Source organism: Papaver somniferum, chromosome 1 (genome assembly GCF_003573695.1).
Source record: "Papaver somniferum cultivar HN1 chromosome 1, ASM357369v1, whole genome shotgun sequence".
Taxonomy (NCBI): Eukaryota; Viridiplantae; Streptophyta; class Magnoliopsida; order Ranunculales; family Papaveraceae; genus Papaver; species Papaver somniferum.
In genome coordinates this window covers 227,684,928-227,706,482 of record NC_039358.1, presented here as the reverse complement: position 1 = coordinate 227,706,482, position 21,555 = coordinate 227,684,928, and positions in this window count along the sequence as shown.

Here is a 21,555-nt window from a genome sequence, read left to right as displayed (position 1 = left end):
ACTCAACGATGGGATCAGGATCATACTTTGGTTCCCAAGATGAAGTAGTGCTTTTAGTTCCCTTACCACTCTTTGGTAACAACCTGAATTTCTCGTCAAACAAAGGAACCTTTTGGACGCATCCTAATTGACGGAGTACTCGCCTAGGATCGTATATAACATAACCATCGGGATACCACAATGGCCCATGATACATACCTACCGGCATATCCTCATCTTCAACAACTTCATCTTCTTCATCTTCCTTCTCATATGGTTGAAAAGTGACATCATCAACACCAAGACGGTCTAACGTCTCTCTCAAACTTGTCACCAACTTATTTTTGTTCCTTTTCTTGGAGTCCTCTTACACGTACCGTGCTGCAGTTGGCTCTGTATCAACATAATCGACATCTTTCTCAAATACTTTGGCCAAGTTCAAAATTGGGAAATGGTCATATATCCACACCTACATCCAAAGAACCACATTAAAAAATCAAAGGAATTGAATTGATAGAAACCAAGTTTTACTTGGAAAAAAGAGGCTATAACATGTCCCTAATTCTATCCCAACAGTATTTTATATGTAAAATTTGTGAAATTTTTATTTTTAGCTCATTTCTATCGATCATTTTAGCCCACTTATTTCATTCTTACTGTAAAGTCCATTAGTAATTACTTAATGTAGACTATAAATTATTTATTTTTCGACTATTTATGAGATAATGTTTAGGTTATTTAATATGGATTCTTATGAAAAAAATATTCTTCTCAGTAAAATCATCTCCCATTTTCTTCCGTAAACTATAAATTTCTTTTCGTGATAATTTTTTTATTGGTTTTGTTCCTTTAAACTTTTAAATGTCTATCCATTAAGTATTTCGTTTGTGAATTACAATTAACTATTACCTATGTGATTCACTTCAAAAAAAAAAATGGTGTGTGAAAAAGAGGGGGTCTAACAACCACACCCAATATTTCGCTTAGCAATCTGTATGGACTAACTCCAATATACTTTCAAGAAAATTAACTAGACAGTTAGACTCAATCTTAAGAAAAGTATATCAAAGAGTTATATCTCAATCTCTCAATTCAATCCGCAATCAAACAAATAATAATTGCGAGCCCGATTGAATATAAGAGAGATAACTTGAACTGTACCAAAGACCAATGTTCAAGGATCAACCAATCAATCAACAACCAAAGGTTGGATTTACCAATTGATCGATTCAACGCACAATCTGTGATATTTCAATTATATAACAAAATATAATGCGGAAAAGAAATAACACAAACACCAGAAGTTTTTTTAACGAGGAAACCGCAAATGCAGAAAAATCCCGGGACCTAGTCCAGATTGAACACCACACTATATTAAGCCGCTACAGACACTAGCCTACTACAAACTAACTTCGGTTTGGATTGTAGTTGAACCCCAATCAATCTCACACTGATTCAAGGTACAGTTGCATTCCTTACGTCTTTGATCCCAGCAGTATACTATGTACTTGATTCCCTTAGCTGATCTCACCCACAACTAAGAGTTGCTACGACCCAAAGTCGAAGACTTTAATAAACAAATATGTCTCACACAGAAAAGTCTACATGAATAGATAAATTTGTCTCCCACAGAAATACCTACGAGTTTTGTTCCGTCTTTTGATAAATCAAGGTGAACAGGAACCAATTGATATACCTGACTTATATTCCCGAAGAACAATCTAGAAATATCAATCACCTCACAATAATCTTAATCGACTAGCGAAACAAGATATTGTGAAATCACAAACAATGAGACGAAGTTGTTTATGACTACTTTTCTATCTTGCCTCGGAGATATAAATCTCAAGACAATCTTACGATTGCACCCAATCACGATAGAAACATCAAGATCAGATCACCCAACTACAGAGAAAATAGTTGGGTCTGGCTTCACAATCCCAATGAAGTATTTAAGTCATAACATACAGGGTCTCGAAAGAAACCTAAGGTTAAAGGAGAATCGACTCTATATTACACAACTAGTATCACACAGGAGGTGTGGGGATTAGTTTTCCCAGTTGCTAGAGTTCTCCTTTATATAGTCTCTAAATCAGGGTTTGCAATCTAAGTTACCTTGGTAACAAAGCATTCAACATTCACCTTTAGATGAAAACCTGATTAGATTCAAGCTAATATCTTTCAACCGTTAGATCGAACTTAGCTTGTTATACACAAATGAAATGTAACTTCATTTAGGTTTGAGTAACCGTACCTAAACGTGTACACTTAGTTGGTTCAACAATAGTTAACCAATGGTTAGCCAAATGTAACTTCATTTAGGTTTGAGTAACCGTACCTAAACGTGTACACTTAGTTGGTTCAACAATAGTTAACCAATGGTTAGCCATATGAGCACATTCATATAAACCTTCTTTATCTTCACCATAACTAGTTCAAATTAATGACTCAAATGAACTAGTTAGAGAGTTGTTAAATTGCTTAGATCTTATAGAAGTGTACAAGACACAATATAAGCAAAATTGGTTTTGATTCACTCGAATCGATTCATGAACATTATAGCTACGGTTTGCAAAGATTGCATTCCTTATTATATAAATGTTTTAGTTCATGAACAAACCGATTTTATAAAGTAACCTAACTAACTAAGTATGCGAACAAGTACGCATACTTAAGTAACCGGATTGAGTTTGTTTTGCAATTCCAAACTCCAGCAGAAATTCACGGACTTGAACTTTCCGCCAGTATGCGTACGGGTACGCATACTCACCCGGATTTCCAACAACCGCCAGTACGCGTACGAGTACGCATACTTTGGGTTCCCGGTTTCGGACTTTTACACAAATGTGAGAACGCACTATGTTTATATCCAAAGATGGTTACATGTTCTAAACTCTCATTTCAATCATTGAAACTTTCTTAGAGGATGTTATATAGTTGTTATTCACAAACTATTTTTCATCAAAGCGATTTTCAAGTTATTGAAATAATCAACACGACTTTCATAACGAGTAAAGATGAACTTGGCCAAAATTAAAGCTTACCAATACATATTTGGAGAAATAGATAAGAGAGATAAACTCGGCTCGAAATACCAAATGTGTATAATCTAAGTTTATATAGCAATACGACTTTTGTCTCAAAATAGGAGATAGAATATATAGATTTTTGAGTGATCGATAGATAAGTTCAAGTCTCCACATAGCTTTTTGTCGATGAAGTTCCACCAGTTCCTTGAGTAGTTCTTCGTCTTTGCATGATGAACGTCGTGGAGTCTAGAGCTCAACTACACTTTCTATCTTAGTCCGAGACTTAGCTATAAGTAGATTAGAAATCAAGACTTACAGTTTTGGCAACTAAACTTGACAAACGAGCTTGAGATAGCAACGTTTATGAGTTCGACCGAGCAGTGCTCAAACAGTGTGGCCTTTTCTCACATTGCAGATTACTGACATTCCAACCCTACGCAAGGAAAAATTCTGGGTCCATCTCTGGTTTTGACTTGGTCCAATTGTTTTTTGAAGAAAATATGGGTTTAATGCAGTTAAGTGCGAGGTTGCGTTATTTTACCTATTAAAAAGTCATATATACCCCTGAGTGACATCTCCTTGGCGGGAATGGCAAATGATTCAATGATCATGAATCGAGCAGGACAAACCTGAAAACGATGTAACGATCCTGAACCGTCTCCACAAACCTGAAAAGTGTGGTAGAATGTTGATTTCCTACCAACTAAAAACCCCAAGACACTGGGAACGATGAACCCTTTGGGTGAATGATTAATGAACCTGAAAATGGTGAAACAATCTTGAACCGATCTCGACGAACCAGAAAAATATTATAGGCGCTCAACATGGAAACGAGTAAAAGGTAAATAAGTAAATTATATAGTTGGATTTAACCAAGATGGGTGGAAAAGGTGATAACGAGCGTAGATTTGCAAATGTCAAAATACATGGGTACCTATATTTCAGACTTAATAATACGAGTAATCTGTATATTTCCCTCTTCTTATTATTTTTGAAAACTAATATTTTAGCATTGGAGGAGTCCATGTTGTTGGAGTATTGACCAGCATACAAAGCAGAAAAAGGCAAATTAAGACCTATTATTTTTTAAAAAAAAAACTATATGAAAGTCTAGGTCATGTTTTTTTTAAGAAAGATTATTACTGGAATTCCGAAAAGAAGAAAAAAAAAAAAGACCAGGAAAAAAAATTACGATTCAACGAAAAATGTATTCTATAGATACAAGATCTTAAAGGATATAAGGAAATACTTTACATAGAAGGTGTACTCCATATGAATCGTTTTATTACTCATCTAATTATCTTAGATTGAGTAGAGAGTTTGATTTTTGTTATAACTGTTGAAAAAGCGGGGTCTAACAACCACACCCAATATTTTGCTTAGCAATCTGTATGGACAAACTCCAATATATATAATTCCAAGAGAATCAACTAGACAGTCAGACTAAATCAATGGAAATATATCCAAGAGTTGTATCTCTGTTTCACAATGTAATCAGCAAATCAAACAGATAGAAATCTGTGAGCCTGATTATTATGTGAAACAACTTGAACGGTACCAAAGACTAATGTTCAAGTGTCAATCAATATAATCAACAACCAAAGGTTGGATTTTTCTAATTGATTTAACTAAGCATAACCTGTAATATTTATATTATATAACAAAAGATAATGCGAAAAAGAAATAACACAGACACCAGAAAGTTTGTTAACGAGGAAACCGCAAATGCAGAAAAACCCCGGGACCTAGTCCAGATTTGAACACCACACTGTATTTAGCCGCTACAGACACTAGCCTACTCCAAGTTAACTTCGGACTGGAATGTATTTGATCCCTAACCAGTCTCACATTGATCAAGGTACAGTTGCGCTCCTTACGTCTCTGAATCCCAGCATAACTCTACGCACTTGATTCCCTTAGCTGATCTTACCCACAACTAAGAGTTGCTACGACCCAAAGTTGAAGACTTGATAAAAAAAATCTGTCTCACACAGAAAAGTTTATTGTATAGATAAATCTGTCTACCACAGATAAACCTATGAGTTTTGTTCTGTCCTTTGATAAATCAAGGTGAACAGGAACCAATTGATATACCAGACTTATATCCCAAAGAACAACCTAGAAATATCAATCACCTAACAATAATCTTAATCGTATGGAAGCGAAACAAGATATTGTGGAATCACAAACAATGAGACGAAGATGTTTGTGACTACTTTTTATCTTGCCTATCGGAGAATAAATATCGATCCAATCTTAGAGAAGATAGTACTCAATACGATAGAAACTGCAAGATCAGATCACGCAACTACAAAGAAAATAGTTGGGTCTGGCTTCACAATCCCAATGAAGTCTTTAAGTCGTTAACCTACATGGTTTTGTGAAAAACCTAAGGTTAAAGGAGAATCGACTCTAGTCGCAACTAGTATCACGCAGGAGGTGTGGGGATTAGGTTTCCCAATTGCTAGAGTTCTCCTTTATATAGTCTTCAAATCAGGGTTTGCAGTCAATGTTGCCTTGGTAACAAAGCATTCAATATTCACCGTTAGATGAAAACCTGATTAGACTCAAGCTAATATCTTTCAACCGTTAGATCGAACTTAGCTTGTTACACACAAATGAAATGTACCTTCATTTATATATGAGTAACCGTACCTAAACGTGTACACCTTGTTGGCTCAACAATAGTTAACCGAAGTTATCCATATGAACACTTTCATATCAACCTGATTCATCTTAACCATAACTAGTTCAAATGACTCAAATGAAACTAGTTCTAGAGTTGTTCAATTTTTTATATTCTCATAGAAGTATACAAGACAAAATTGAAGCAAAATCGATTTTGATTCACTCGAATCAAGTCATGAACATTATAGCGACGGTTTGCAAAACATTGCATTCCTTAATATACAAATGTATTAGTTCATGAACAAACCGATTTTAGAACATCATCCACTTAGGTATGCATACGGGTACGCGTACCTAAGTAGCCGGACTAAGTTTGGATTTCGCCATTACGTGAACTGGTACGCATACCATCCAAACTCAACATAAACTCCCGGACATGAACCTTACGCTAGTACGCGTACCAGTACGCATACCAGGTTTCCGGACTTCACAAACCAACCAGTACACATACGGGTATGCATACCATGGTTCCCGAACATGGATTACATATTTGCAAGTACGTATATTATGCTTAAATCCAATTGTTCTAAACTCTTATTTCAACCATTGAAACATTCTTGGAAGATGGGAATAGCTGCCTCACACAAACATTAGCTTCAAAGCAATTTTCAAGTGATCGAATGATCAATACGAAACATTTTGAGCCTACATCAAATGACCGTCTCACACATATCATGTAAGATGTTACCAGGCGATTTTCACATGATCATCTTTTGACTTTCGTCAAGATTATAAGATGAACTTGGTTAAAGCGAAAGCTTACCAACACATATTTCGAGAAATATGTAAGCGAGTTAAACACAACTCGGAATATCAAATGTGTATAATTGAAGTATATATAGCTTATAAGACTTTTGTCTCAAATATGAGATAGAGTAAATAGACTTTTGAGTGATAGATGAGTTCAAGTCTCCACATACCTTTTGTTGACGAAGTTCCACAAGCTCCCCTTAGTACTTCTTCGTCTTCAATCGATGAACGCCGTGAAGTCTAATGCTCAACTACACTTTCTATCCAAATCCGACACTTAGCTATAAGTAGACTAGAAATCAAGACTTATAATATTTGGCAACTAAACTTGACAAACAAGCTTGAGATAGCAACGCTTGCGAGTTCGACCGAGCAGTGCTCTAGCAATTGTCTCACACTTGCAGGTAGAGTTACTATCGTCAAAACTGGTTACTACCTCAAACTTCCAAAAAAAAAACGTTAAAATTTAAAAAAGATACAAAGGAGTGAAAACCCACAAGGAATATACCCCAAAACTTGGTCTCTAATTTGCATGCCTAAAAAGTCAGGGATTTGGGATTTATGATGACTAAAATCAGTTGGAGGCTGGTGCAAGACAAGGCCTCTCTCTAGTCTCATATTATGACATCTAATTAAATAAATCAATGGAGAAAACATCCTCACCATGGATTTAAAACCCAAATTTGGAGAATTTTTCTTATGAAAAGAAATTGAGAATATGCAAAAACATAGTAAGTAGAATATTGTGAATGGTTATAAGGTCAATATATATATGAGAAAACAATTGGATTGATAATCCTATTATAACTCTCACTAAGTCAATAAATTCTCATGAGGTTCTAATGTTTTTTAAACATCTAATTACTAACAATGGGAATTAGGACTACACTATTAGAGAGTTTTTTCACTCTATAGGGAAGAGTGTCTATAAGATATACTAGCCTAAGCAATGAGGAGGAAGATCATATTATATGGAAGCTAACTGATAGAGGAAATTTTTCTGTTAAATCAGGAAAAATGATAAACACGTACAATGATGATATCCAAAGATTTGATTGGAACGTGATTTGGAAAATGAATACTACACCATCTATTAAGGTCTTCTTGGGAAAACATGCTCATGATATTGTCCCAACTAATGCTAAGATAATATTCTTCACTATATCGATCCTATTAATTTGCAAGTCTTGCAAATGTGGAGAGGAAACCATGAAACATATGTTCATGAACTGTCCCTTTGTCTATGAAGTGTGCCAGAAACTTCTGGGATAGAACAACATTGAATTTGGAAACTATATTACCTTATGTTAGAGCATAGGTCGGTCGACCTCGCATGCGTTGCTATCTCAAGCATGTTTGTCAATGTTAGTGATCAAAACTATGTGTCCTGATTTCTAGCCTACATAGTTAAGTATCGGACTAGGATAGAAAAGTGTAGTTGAGCTCAAGGACTTCATGGCGATTCATCATACAACGACGAAGATCTACTCAAGGAACCGTGGAAATTCATCAACAAAAATATATGTGGAGACTTGAACTTATCTATCACTCAAAAGTCTATCTTTTGTATCTCCTACTTCTTATGAGACAAAAGTCGTATGCTATATAGACTAGATCATACACATTTGATATTTCGAGCCGAGTATATCTCGCCTATATATATCTCGAAATCATGTGTTGGTAAAGCGTTTCGCTTTGATAAAGTTTATCTTCACCTAGTGACGAAAGTCATGAAAAGTTTCAATTACTTTGAGAATTGCTCTGACGCGAAACGGTCTGTGAATAACGGCTATATAATGTCCTCTGAGAATGTCTCAATGATTGGAATGAGAGTTTAGATTACATAACCATATATTCCTTAATCCAAAGTTTTCGAATTTTGTTGATTGAGAGAAACCGGAGGAATTGGCTTTGCCAAGTCCGCGAACCCAGTCCGCGAACTGACGAAAGTTCTTGTATCGAGAATTTCTGCTGGGATTTTCCAAAAACTCGTTTGCGTGTAAGTCCGCGAACCTAGTCCATGCACTGGCGAAAGTCTCTTTGCCGAGATATTCTACTGAGTTTGGAAGACTCCACCGGTTGTCTTAAGTCCGCGAACTTGTTTGTGAGCTTAAGAGGTTATGACCACAAGCCGACATTTTTCCAACCCTAACCCAGCTTGTTTAGAAACCAGCCAAGACGGGTGCGGGTTTTCACGGGCCGGGCCGGGGGAACCCGGGGTTTTTTGGCTTGTTTGCCAGCTCTAGATCTGAACATGAAACTTAAATTATTAAAGAATGCTTTATGCAAACCATGGCTATAAAGTTCATGAGCCGATTCAATCGAATCGAATCATCTTTGTTTCAATTGTGTCTTGTGTAGTTACATAAGATCTCATAGCAAATGAACAACTCTTTAACTAGTTCATTTTAGTCAATTGAACTAGTTATGGTGAAGAAGAATAAGGTTAATATGAAATTCTCATATGGTTAACCTTTTGGGTTACTATGTTGAACCAACATACACGTACACATTTGGACATGGTTTTCACAAACCCAGTAAACGTCTATGCAAGTGTGTGTGACAAGCTAAGTTTTCGGTCTAACGGTTGAGAAATATTATCTTGAATCTAAATCAGGTTTTCATCTAACGGTGAATATGAATTGCTTTGTAACTAAGGAAAAACCTTGATTTGAAGACTATATAAAGGAGACATCTAGCATTGTGCAAAACTAATCCCCACACGTCTGTGTGATACTAGTGCGCTCACTAGAGTCGATTCTCCTTTAACCTTTGGTTTTCTTCTCTAAAACCAGGTTAACGACTTAAAGACTTCATTGGGATTGTGAAGCCAGGCCGATACTAATTTTATCGTAGTTGGGTGATCTGATCTTGCATCTTCTATCGTACGATTACAATCTTTGATTGGCTTGAGATCGTGAGAGTTCTCCGATAGGCAAGATAAAGAAGTCACAAACATATTCGTCTCACTGTTTATGATTCCTCGACAAACCGCCTGTGTAGTCAGGAAGGATTGTAGAGAGGTGATTGATTAATCTAGGCTGTTCTTCGGGAATATAAGACCGGATTATCAATTGGTTCCAGTTCACCTTGATTTCCTATCTTAAGACGGAACAAAACCTAGGGTTTATCTGTGGGAGACAGATTTATCCTTTGATAGAATTTTCTGTGTGAGACGGATTTGTTTATTATCAAGTCTGCGATTTTGGGTTGCAGCAACTCTTGGTTGTGGGTGAGATCAGCTAAGGGAATCAAGTGCGCAGTATCCTGCTGGGATCAGAGGCGTAGGAGTACAACTGTACCTTGGATCGGTGGGAGACTGATTGGGGTTCAACTATAGTCCAGTCCGAAGTTAGCTTGGAGTTGTCTAGTGTCTGTAGCGGGTTAATACAGTGTGTATTCAATCTGGACTAGGTCCCGGGATTTTTCTGCATTTGCGGTTTCCTCGTTAACAAAATTTCTGGTGTCTGTGTTATTTCTTTTCCGCATTATATTTTATATAATTGAAATAATACAGGTTGTGCGTTCGTGATCATCAATTGGAAATCCAACCTTTGGTTGTTGATTGATATTGATTGATCCTTGGACATTGGTCTTTGGTACCGTCCAAGTTAGTCCTTGTATTTGATAAAGACCTGCTATTGATTTTGGCTTGAGTAAAAATCAAATCAAGAGAGAGATATTAACTCTTTGAGATACTTTTATCTAGATTGATCCTGACTGCCTAGTTGATTCTCTATCAAAGTATTTCAGAGTTAGTCCATACAGATTTCTAAGCGAAATATTTGGTGGTGTTATTTGACCCCCGCTTTTTCACCTTCATTGAATGGTTCAATTCCTGGTTCGATATTATTCCCTATAGAAGATTTGGAAGTTCAACTCTAGCTAGTGCTTGGTGGTTGTGAGAGGACAAGAGTCTCATATCGCTAGTATGTGCATAATAAACTTAAAATATAATTTGGAAGGAACACTCCACTCATTGCAAATTGGTGTTGAGTTGGATGCCCGCAGACTTTAATATGGTGTCAGAGCTAGGCTCATACCTGTATGTTGGGTGTAGGCCGAATTACTGGTCAATGTGACTGAATGAATGGTCACTTGTACACCCGTGCCCGAATAATTGATCACTCGTACATAGGTCCTCGTGTTAGGCCAAGTGAATGGCCTTACACGTAAGGGGACTTGTGAAAGGACAATAGTATCACATCGCTAGTATGCGCATAATGAAGTTAAAATATAATATAGAAGGACCACTCCGCTCACTGCCAATTGGTTTTGAGTTGGATGCCCGCATACTATAACAGTCAAGCTAGATGTGATCACATATTCAAGAATGTTGCTCTTGATGCAAAAATAATGCCAAATAACATATCTTTTACCACAACATAGTTAATAACAATCAGGAAAACATTCATAACAATGATCATTATTATGGCATATTTCTATCAAAGAATCCATTGGCGTTACTCTGAAAATATCCACCATCTTGAATCCTCAAAATGATTAATTCTTTACTAATTTACTTGATGTTCTTTTGCAGTAAAGTATGTTGGAGAAAGAGGATATCTAGGATGAAGAGGATGAAACCTATCAGGAGAGCAACTAGATATAAGGATTATACACAAAACCGACTTAATCAATACTATCCTATCTTGAAATGAAGGAAATCTACCCATCCACCCCGCCAATATGCTTTGAAGCAGTTCAACACATTCCATTACATGAGTAGCTTTAATGTTTCAAGGGGTAAGCATTACTCCTAGATACTTGTCAGGAAATTCTGACAAAGTCATTTGCCAAGCATCTGCAATCTGAGACCTTCTACCAGCAGAAGCCCCACCTACAAAACATTTGTTTTTACAAACACTTACTATTTGTCCTGATTATCTTTAATAATCTTCTATAAAATTAATTAACATTCTCACATTCCTCTTAGCACCATCACAAAATAAAAAATGTCATTTGCGTAGAAGATGTGGTTTGGATGGAATCCATTTCTAACAACAATTAATCTCCTCCACTGCGCCATACTTGCCAGCATCCTACTTAATACATCCTCATCTATCACAAATAAAATGGGGAAGATAAGGTCTTGCTGCCTCAATCCCCTACATAATCGAAAAAAACCCATTAGATCTCCATTTCACCATTACAGAGATTCTAGCGGATTTAAATATTACTTCAACCAATGAACTTCTCTTTCTGAAAATCCAAAATGTCGCATCAGCTCAAATATAAATTCCCAAGTTATTTATTTTCAATCCTACATTACCACCCCTCCTCCTAATGCCAATCTCATTCACTAATTCAAATGCCAGAATAATTTGTTTCCTTCATATTCCTCTCCTTAATGAATGCACCTTGTTGAGGTGAACTACTTTACTAATAACCTAACTTATCCTAGTATCTTAGTGAAAAATTTAAAACTGGAATTACTAAGCCCAATATGCCTGAAATGAGGTGCTTTCTTAGCTCCCTTTACTTTTGGTCGTAGAATAAGAAAGTTAGAATTCATACCATTTGGGATAAATCTTCTCCTCCAACAAAATTGAACAACCTTTATAAGATCAGCACCATTGACATCCCAAGCGAATATGTATAACCACCCCCAAATTCATCGGGACTTGGAGCGTTATCTTGGTCCAACTCAAATACAACACACATTTGATTTCTTTGGAAGAAGGAATAATAGAGAATATCTCTTCAACAAAAGAACATCTTGAAACTTAATTTTTTCTTCAAAATGTTGCACCAATGTCTCCTTATATCCTTCTAATTGGAAATAATTCCACCAACATCATTTTCTAGTTCAGTAATAGCATTTTGTGCAAACCTTACCTTCATAGAAGTACGGAAAAAATTGGTATTTGCATCTCCCTTTAAGCCATCTAACTCTTGCTTTTCGCTGAGAAATTTCTTTATTATGTTGTTGCAGAACTTCATGAATTCTACTTGTTGTCACCAATTTATTCAGAAGATTCATATCCTCGGGATTTTGATCAGATGCCAAACTAGTACTAGTACCTCTTCTTCGGCTTGTTGGTGTTTTAGTCTCACATCTCCAAAAACGTAAAAAAAATCAAAATCAGCCACTAAAACTCAGATGTTTATTTTGTTGAAGAAAATACTTCTGCCAAAGTATTTGTATTACGACCATAAAATTTTAAAAAAGCCCTCAAGATTTTAAAATTTGTTGTAGGGCTTGTATCCCATGGATGTGCGGCCCAATATAGTGTCTAGGGTCTTCTTCCTACTTGTATATAAAGGAATATATGGATGTAATACAGTTGATTCTAATCAATAGAAACTTTCCCTTGCCTCTTTATCTTCCCTGTATTTCCACTACAACACGTTATCATGCACGAGTTCTGCCGTAGAGTTAAAGATGGAATCCTTGATTTTATTCTCTTCACAAGTAAAGACTTACCTCCTTCATCGATTTCAAGCACTATTTATCGGTAATTTTTTTGGATCTAAAATGTGATGGAGTTGGACTTAAAAGAATTTGGACTTACTGAATCCCTCATAATTATGAAGTTTGGAATCTTCCATGTTCTGTAATTGATGGGATAATGATGGGATAATTTTGTTTTGTGATGATAGTTATGTTTGGGGGTTTCTCTGGCGTGAAAATTGAGCGGAATCCGAAAAAAAAAAGGAGGAGTCAGCTGGCTGCAATTTCTCTGGAGAAGGAGAAGGAAAAGGAAAAGTTGACTCGTCTGTTCCAACTCGTCCCAACTGACTCGTCCGTTCCGGTCCAGCCCTATCCTGTTCTGTCATGGTAGCTGGCCACGTGCAAGTGGGGTCCGGTTCTTTCTATGTATAGGTGGAACCAAAGTTTGGCAAGCCTGAGGTATGTAACCACTGTTGGTTTTTAAATTTAATATTTGTTGGGCTTATTTACCTGTTTTTTAGAACATTAAAAATTTTAATCTCCGCCATAAAGAATTTTGTTTTTTATTGTTATTTTTATTCTATTGAATATGATATTGGCTATATTTGAATGATGTGTTTTGTTCAATTGGTTGTACCGACTCAATTCCAATGTATTCATTTGGGGCTTAGAAGTACTTGAGCACCATCACTGGATACTTGACATTTTCCGCCAAATTTGAAACGTTTCGTGGGATGTAATCCACTGGCTCGACTATCAAAGAGTCGATAGTTTCAAAAGATATTTTGCAAATAAAATCATATGTATTCCAATTTTTATGGAAGAACTCACAAAAGGCGTTATGAGTCAGAAAATTATTATTTTTCTACTTCATCCATGATACTAACGAACCTGTATATGTTGAAGTATGACAACAAGAAAATTATCTATAATAACATATTCAACCTAAAGTAAGTGGTTGACATGTGAAGTGAGATTCTCTTGGCCTGTTGAGATAAATAAATTTCTCAAATTAAGCTAAATGTAGTAAAATTGAAAATGGAAAGAACCCTGAAGTAATGAGGGTTAGACGTACCGACTCATATAAAGTATGAGAAAATGGACATATATATCATGGGATGAAGCTAAAATGCAATTTGATAGACACATTTTTGTGTCTAAATATCAATACTATATATATTGTTGGCACTCGATTTTGTACTAATTTTGGTATTTTATGTGTTTGTAGGCATTTTTGGGAAATAAACATTCTTCGAAAAATCGGCTCGAGAAGTTGCCCGGGGTACCCCGGAGGACATTTGCTATTCGGACTCTCGTATTGGATAAGGGGAACTCACTTACTAAGGGGCACACTAGCCGCTATTTGCACTCCAAGACACCCAGTTGCTAAAGGGACCCCTAGTCTGGTTATGGGGGCATCCTTCTTCTTCACGTTTAAAGAATTTTTTGGCGGGAAAATGAATTATCAACGACAGAATTTCCTGGGAGAGAATTGGATGTGTTCTTTGCATTTTTCTCGGAGATTTTAATTGAGTTGACCCTGTTTCACCTAAAGAGGGATTGTATGGAGTTTTGTTTCGAAAAAATAGCAAAGTCCACGTAGTTTTGATAATTCAGGGAAACTGCATTCAAGGGGGAGATTATCACGGATATTTGGATGATTCGGGAGAAGATTTTCTTCTTCAGTCAACATGTTTGATCTGTTAAGCTAATATAATCAATGAAGCCAGCTCAGTACACTCGGGTGAGAATAAAAGGGAAGTTACGTGGAGTTGAAGAACAAGGCACGTACATGGGTTATTCTCGAGATTTTCAGAGTTATTTTTGGAGATTCTGCGTGTGGCTGGAGGGACTTGAAGTCGTGTTGATTGTTTACTGAGTGTGTTGGAGTATTTCAAAACCATGCAGATGCGTGATGGAGCTAAAGAAGGAAGATTATTCTCATAACAGACCGGGGAAAATAAACACAATTATTACGGGATTATTCGCGTTCAGTGAGGAATATCTCAGTGTTGTTGGGTATAAATAAGTAAGCAGGGTTGAAGAGAAGGGGTATGGAGAGTTGGGGGTTAGAACAGAGAGCAACATAGTGATCAAATCACGAGTTGCAGAGAGAAGTTTCTGCTGCTGCAGAGAAGATGAACATGAAGAACATTAGCTGTTAAGGACAGTCGTTTTACACGGTCGTATATTTCAAGTCTGTAACAGTCCATTAGTAACGTATATCTTCAATTCGGAACGCCCGTTCTGTACAACGAATCTGTAACGCTGATAAAGCGTTGCAAACTAGCTGCTTTGATTATTTTCTCCATTTTCTCCTTGTAAACACCTTTTTGAGCAATGAAAAATTCCTTTGAGTGTGTTTTCACCATGCGGAGCTAGACCCCATCACTGGGACAACGGAGGAAGCAACTTTTCATGATTGTGGTAAATGAATTAATTCTTTTATTGACTTTTTGCATAGATTTAATTGCTTTATGATTTCTATTAATTATTTGTTATTTTGTTAGATGCCGCATGCTTAGTTCTAAATACTTTAGAGGTATAAATACTTTAGATGCTTCATGCTTTTAACTTACAAATAATATTTTACGAAATCTATTTTTGGAAAAGAACTAGAGTCACAACTTCTTTTGTTTGAGCTATATTGTCTAGAGTTAATGACTGAACCATAACAATATGAAAAGTAGTGGAATCCCGCGTCTCAGAATCTCTTTATCTTGTGACAAATTGTGTATATATATTTTTCCTTATTTTCTTTATTAAGTCTTAAAACAAATTCTCAAAAAATCTGAGTGAACGAATCATCTTACTACAACATCATTGAAAAATACTATCAATTTTTGGCGCCGCCAACGCGGATTTGTTTATAGATTTGTTTTTAGGTTTTTTTTTATTTGTTCCTTTTTACGCCTTTTGGTATTTCTTGTTTGCTTTCATATTTCGAACTGAGCTAAAGAAAAGGGGAGAAAGTGCTGAAAACAAAAGCGAAGCCAAAGAAGAAAAGAAAGGAGGAATCCAAAAGGAGTGAAGAAGAAAATTTTTGTATATAGATATTCTATTTTATTTTTTTTAGAAACTGTAATTAAGGTTTTTATTTTTGTAATCTTTTATTTTTGGACATATTTTTATTTTCAGACATTGAACTTTGAGACTTTATTTTTTTAAACCCTACGGAAGGGTAGTTTTAAATATAAACTGTGTGCAGAGAAGGACGACGATTACGATATCGTCTCGGCCCCTCGGGTTCGTACACGACATTGGAGTTGTGGCCCGAGTCGACTTCAACGGTTCATCCCCCGTCTGGAACGCGAGGTAAGAATTCTAAACACTCGCGAATCCCCTGTCAGCGGGTTTACTGGATGATTTTGTATGCATATATGTTGAGGACCTGAAATCGGATTTAATTTTCTAGTAAAGGGAAAGGCCTGGCCAAATCAAGATAAGGACTCGGATTTCATCACTGTTTCCTTCTTGCCCGTCTTAGGAACACATAACCTATGCGAACCTAATCTTAAAATATTGACTAGAACGAGACCGATAGGGTAACGAGCTTAATAGGAAAGTCGTTCGAAAAATATTGGTTACTCTTTTAAGCATTCTTCAAAGTTCATGATGGTTTCTGTGAGTTGAATGCGTAACTGTGCCGCCTTGTAATGTGGTGAATCCTTGGGTATCAAAGCTCCACGCAGCTTCCCTCGCCTATATTCAACTTACTTTGACTCGGATTGATTCTAGAGGGGTTTGCTTAAATTGTAACGAATTCCCTTTCGAAGGATTAGAAGTTGGTCTAGAAACAATCTAAGTGGAGCCATCATGCTTTTTGTTTGCTAGGTAAATTAGGATTGTTGTGGTCGAGTCAGCCTTCTTTGTGTTTGTTTAGAATTCCCTTGCAGTTTTGATGTCGAACTGGTATTATAATAGCCAATACAATGAGTATCCGACTGAGCAGTATGAACATTATTCTTATTATGACCAGAGTGTGAATAGTGGTTGGGAACGCCATCCTTTTGAAGGATATGGGTCATACCATGGTGAGACAAATTACTATCCACATGCATATCAGTCATGCGAGCAAGATTCTTATAATTCCTCTCCTCTAGATGAAGCACGTAACATACTTGAGTCAACGCGTAAGTTACTTGAGTCGACACATAAGTTAGCGGACACAGATGACTTAGTTATGGACGAAAGAACTTTAACGGTGAGTGAAACTTATTTAGAAGATAACCTCAGGAAGTTAGCTGAGTCAACACGTGAGTTTGCTGATTTAACACGTATGCATAAATTAGAGATGGAAGAAAGAACTGCTCGAATTACTCGTGATTGCCAATATATTCTTTCCTATCTCACCCATGAAAATGAGGATAATTTTTATAATAATGAAGATGAAGAGGTTAGAATTGGTGACACAACTTGTTTAGACGAGGTTCGATCATTTTCATGTTATAATACTGATGACTATGATGAGGATAATATTGATGAAGAACATGAAATATGTAGGCATAGTGATCAGGAATTTGTTACTCCAATTGAGATTTATAATGATAGTGTTGTTTCTAGTTCAAATCCAAATAATTTTAATAATTATTCACCTATTCAAAAGGATGAGGATTTGACTAGAGATACAACCGTTTTAGATGATGCAGTTCATGATCCTTTAGCCTGCAGTGTGTTGGATAATCCATTATTTGACGTGCCTATCAGTGAATCAGAGGAAGTTATTATGATTAACAGTTTAGTTAATGAGCCTTTACTAGAAAATTCCGCTGATAATCCTTTATATGATTGTGATGATGGTTTAGAGGAAAGAGTTTACCCTGAGAATACTGTTTTAGAATCTAGAGATTTAAAAACACTAGTCTTAGAAGATGATAAACTCGTAGAAATGAGTGAGGATGAACCCAACTTAGAAGAATCAATTGACCATTTCCAGGAATCTGATAACCTAGAAATTAGGGAAATTGTGACTAGTCTTTTTAGAGACACGAAAAACTCTAAGTTTGGGGGTGATTATCATTTTCCATGTTCTTTAACTCGTAGAAAGTTCCCTCGTGTAGGACTTGACATTTATGCCTCAACCATTTTACAAGATTATCTTCATACATGTTTTCCCGAACCTAATGATGTCCAGAAAGAAGCTCAGTTGTTAGAAACCCATCCTCTGGTTGATGTGGTTAACCCAGGCTATGATACCAAGACTGACTTTGTTTTCCCACCAAAAACTTTTCAACCAATTGTGGGAACATTTGATTTTAAGATGTGTCGGTTATTAAGTTTTGAGACTAAACCTAATTACTTTAGGAGAATAGGGTCGACACATTTTCTTAAGGGAGACCACCTCTTTCATTGTGGTCAGCTGTGCGAGTCAAATTTGATTGACTTAGAGGATCCCCAATTATTCAGGCTTTTGTTATGAGCTTCTAAGTTCTTAGTTGAGTATTTCCAGACTCTTCAGCCTGATCTTCAGAATGCCTTTGAGGAATTCCAACCGATGAAAACTTTTTATTTAGACCCTTTTATAGAGCCTGAACCTGAACCAAAATTAGATGTAGTTGTCTTAAGCAAGGGTATGTTCGGTATCTTCTTGGTCTGTTGTAGTTTCCTCTTCTTGTGGGTAACACTTTTTGATCCAGATGACCCACAGTTATTCCGGCTACTACTATATGATTCTACGAGGTGATTAATTCTTCCAAGTCTGGCTGAAGACTTTAAACTTAGCACTTCTTGGGAGGTAACCCAATCTCATGCAACACGGTAAAATCTTTCCTTAACTCTTTTGCTTCAAATAATAACAGTTTCTCCTTGTTCATGCTTTTAATTTTATCTTTAGAACATTGAGGACAATGTTAGGTTTAAGTTTGGGGGTATGGGAGAAACTTTTTAGTTGCAATATAAATAAATAAAACTCCAGAGCCTAGAAATTTATGTTTATTAAGGATGACACTAACCAATCTAAGTGGATGGAAGTATATTGGTTGTAGGAGTTGAGGAACCAATCTGATTAGATGGAAACATCTATAGAGTCTATTCATAAAAACACAGATCTCAGGTGTTAGAATTAAAAACAAACACGGTAGCTTCGCCATATCTCGTTGAATCCTAATCCTTCTGTTTTTATTTTTCTTTTCTTGTAAGTGATTTGGTGAAATAGAGTGATTGAGATACAAAAAAAAAAAATTGAGACCAGACCATCAGACCAACCGGAATAAATTCAATAAATTCGACCACTGGTGCCCTTGTATATGCCAGTTGTGTTGACCTAGTTAGGATTATCAACCACTGGTTCCCTTGTATATGCCAGTTGGGTTGATATTAGTCAGACCGGTATCTCAGTCCATTAGGATAGGTCATAGGTTCAGCTTAGTTAAAACCATCTACATTTTTCTCTACATCCATCTTCCTAATCTTTCCATGTGATTGGTTGACTCCGGTTATGATGTCTAGAAACTATCTGAGTAGAGCTCTGTCACTTATATATGAATTTTAGTACGCTTGAGTCCAAACTCGTGTACAGCAATTGGAATTCCGTATCAGGGTACTTCCTCCTGTAATCAATAAGTATGCCAACCAAGGAGATTCTTTAGTGCCTTCCAAGGTTTTGCGTAGATATCTAGGATCTGGAGTAATGGTTTTGTGGGTACACCTCTGATAAACCCACCCGAGATTTACTCGGTCACTTTTCTAGAATAAATTTGCTCGAGGACTAGAAAATAATAAGTGCGGGGGTATTTGATAGACACATTTTTGTGTCTAATTTGATCTCAATACTATATATTATTGGCACTCGATTTTGTACTAATTTTGGTATTTTATGTGTTTGTAGTCATTTTTGGGAAATAAACATTCTTGGAAAAATCGGCTCGAAAAGTTGCCCGGGGAACCCCAGAGGACATTTGCTATTCGGAATCTCGGATTGGATAAGGGGCACTCACTTACTAATGGGCACACTAGCCTCTATTTGCACCCCCAAGACACCCCATTTGCTAAAGGGACCCCTAGTCTGGTTATGGGGCACCCTTCTTCTTCACGTTTAAAGAATGTTTTGGCGGGAAAATGAATTATCAACGGCGGAATTTCCTGGGACAGAATTGGATGTGTTCTTTGCATTTTTCTCGGAGATTTTAATTGAGTTGACCCTGTTTCACCTAAACAGGGATTGTATGGAGTTTTGCTTCGAAAAAATAGCAAAGTCCACGTAGTTTTGATAATTCAGGGAAACTGCATTCAAGGGGGAGATTATCACAGATATTTGGATGATTCGCGAGAAGATTTTCTTCTTCAGTCAACATGTTTGATCTGTTAAGCCAATATAATCAATGAAGCCAGCTCAGTACACTCGGGTGAGAAGAAAAGGGAAGTTACGTGGAGTTGAAGAACATGGCACGTACATGGGTTATTCTCGAGATTTTCAGAGTTATTTTTGGAGACTCTGCGTGTGGCTGGAGGGACTTGAAGTCGTGTTGATTGTTTACTGAGTGTGTTGGAGTATTTCAAAACCATGCAGACGCGTGATGGAGCTAAAGAAGGAAGATTATTCTCATAACAGACCGGCGAAAATAAACACAATTATTACGAGATTATTCACATTCAGTGAGGAATATATCGGTGTTTTTGGGTATAAATAAGTCAGCAGGGTTGAAGAGAAGGGGTATGGAGAGTTGGGGGTTAGAACAGAGAGCAACAGAGTGATCAAATCACGAGTTGCAGAGACAAGTTTCTGCTGCTGCAGAGAAGATGAACATGAAGAACATTAGCTGTTAAGGACAGTCGTTTTATAGGGTCGTATATTTCAAGTCTGTAACAGTCCATTATTAATGTATATCTTCAGTTCGCAACGCCCGTTCTGTACAGCGAATCTGTACACTGATAAAGCGTTGCAAACTAGTTGCTTTGATTATTTTCTTCATTTTCTCCTTGTAAACACATTTTTGAGCAATAAAAAATTCCTTTGAGTGTGTTTTCACCATGCAGAGCTAGACCCCATCACTGGGACAACGGAGGAAGCAACTTTTCATGATTGTGGTAAATGAATTAATTCTTTTATTGACTTTTTGCATAGATTTAATTGCTTTATGATTTCTATTAATTATTTGTTATTTTGTTAGATGTCGCATGCTTAGTTCTAAATACTTTAGATGCGTCATGCTTTTAACTTACAAATAATATTTTACGAAATCTATTTTTGGCAAAGAACTAGAGTCACAACTTCTTTTGTTTGAGCTATGTTGTCTAGAGTTAATGACTGAACCATAACAATATGAAAAGTAGTGGAATCCCGCGTCTCAGCGTCTCTTCATCTTGTGACAAATTGTGTATATATATTTTTCCTTATTTTCTTTATTAAGTCTTAAAACAAATTCTCAACAAATCCGAGTGAACGAATCATCTTACTACAACATCATTGAAAAATACTATCACAATTCTAGCTTCCATCATAAATGAAAGAATTGGAAATGCACTTGGTTATAGGTATTGGTATATACAATGTAATGTGTGTAACATAGTAGCAACCAATTTTCACATCAATTTTAATGGCAACAAGAACTTTTCCTAGCCAATTGACTATTTAATTGAACTAGATCTAATGTCTACGCTTATGGAATGGAAAGTACATCATTCCCACAAGACATAAATTCTCTAAAGTACTTGGGATATATTTAGATGAAATGTAACATATATTCAATTCAAATTAATTGAGTTGAATCCGAATTT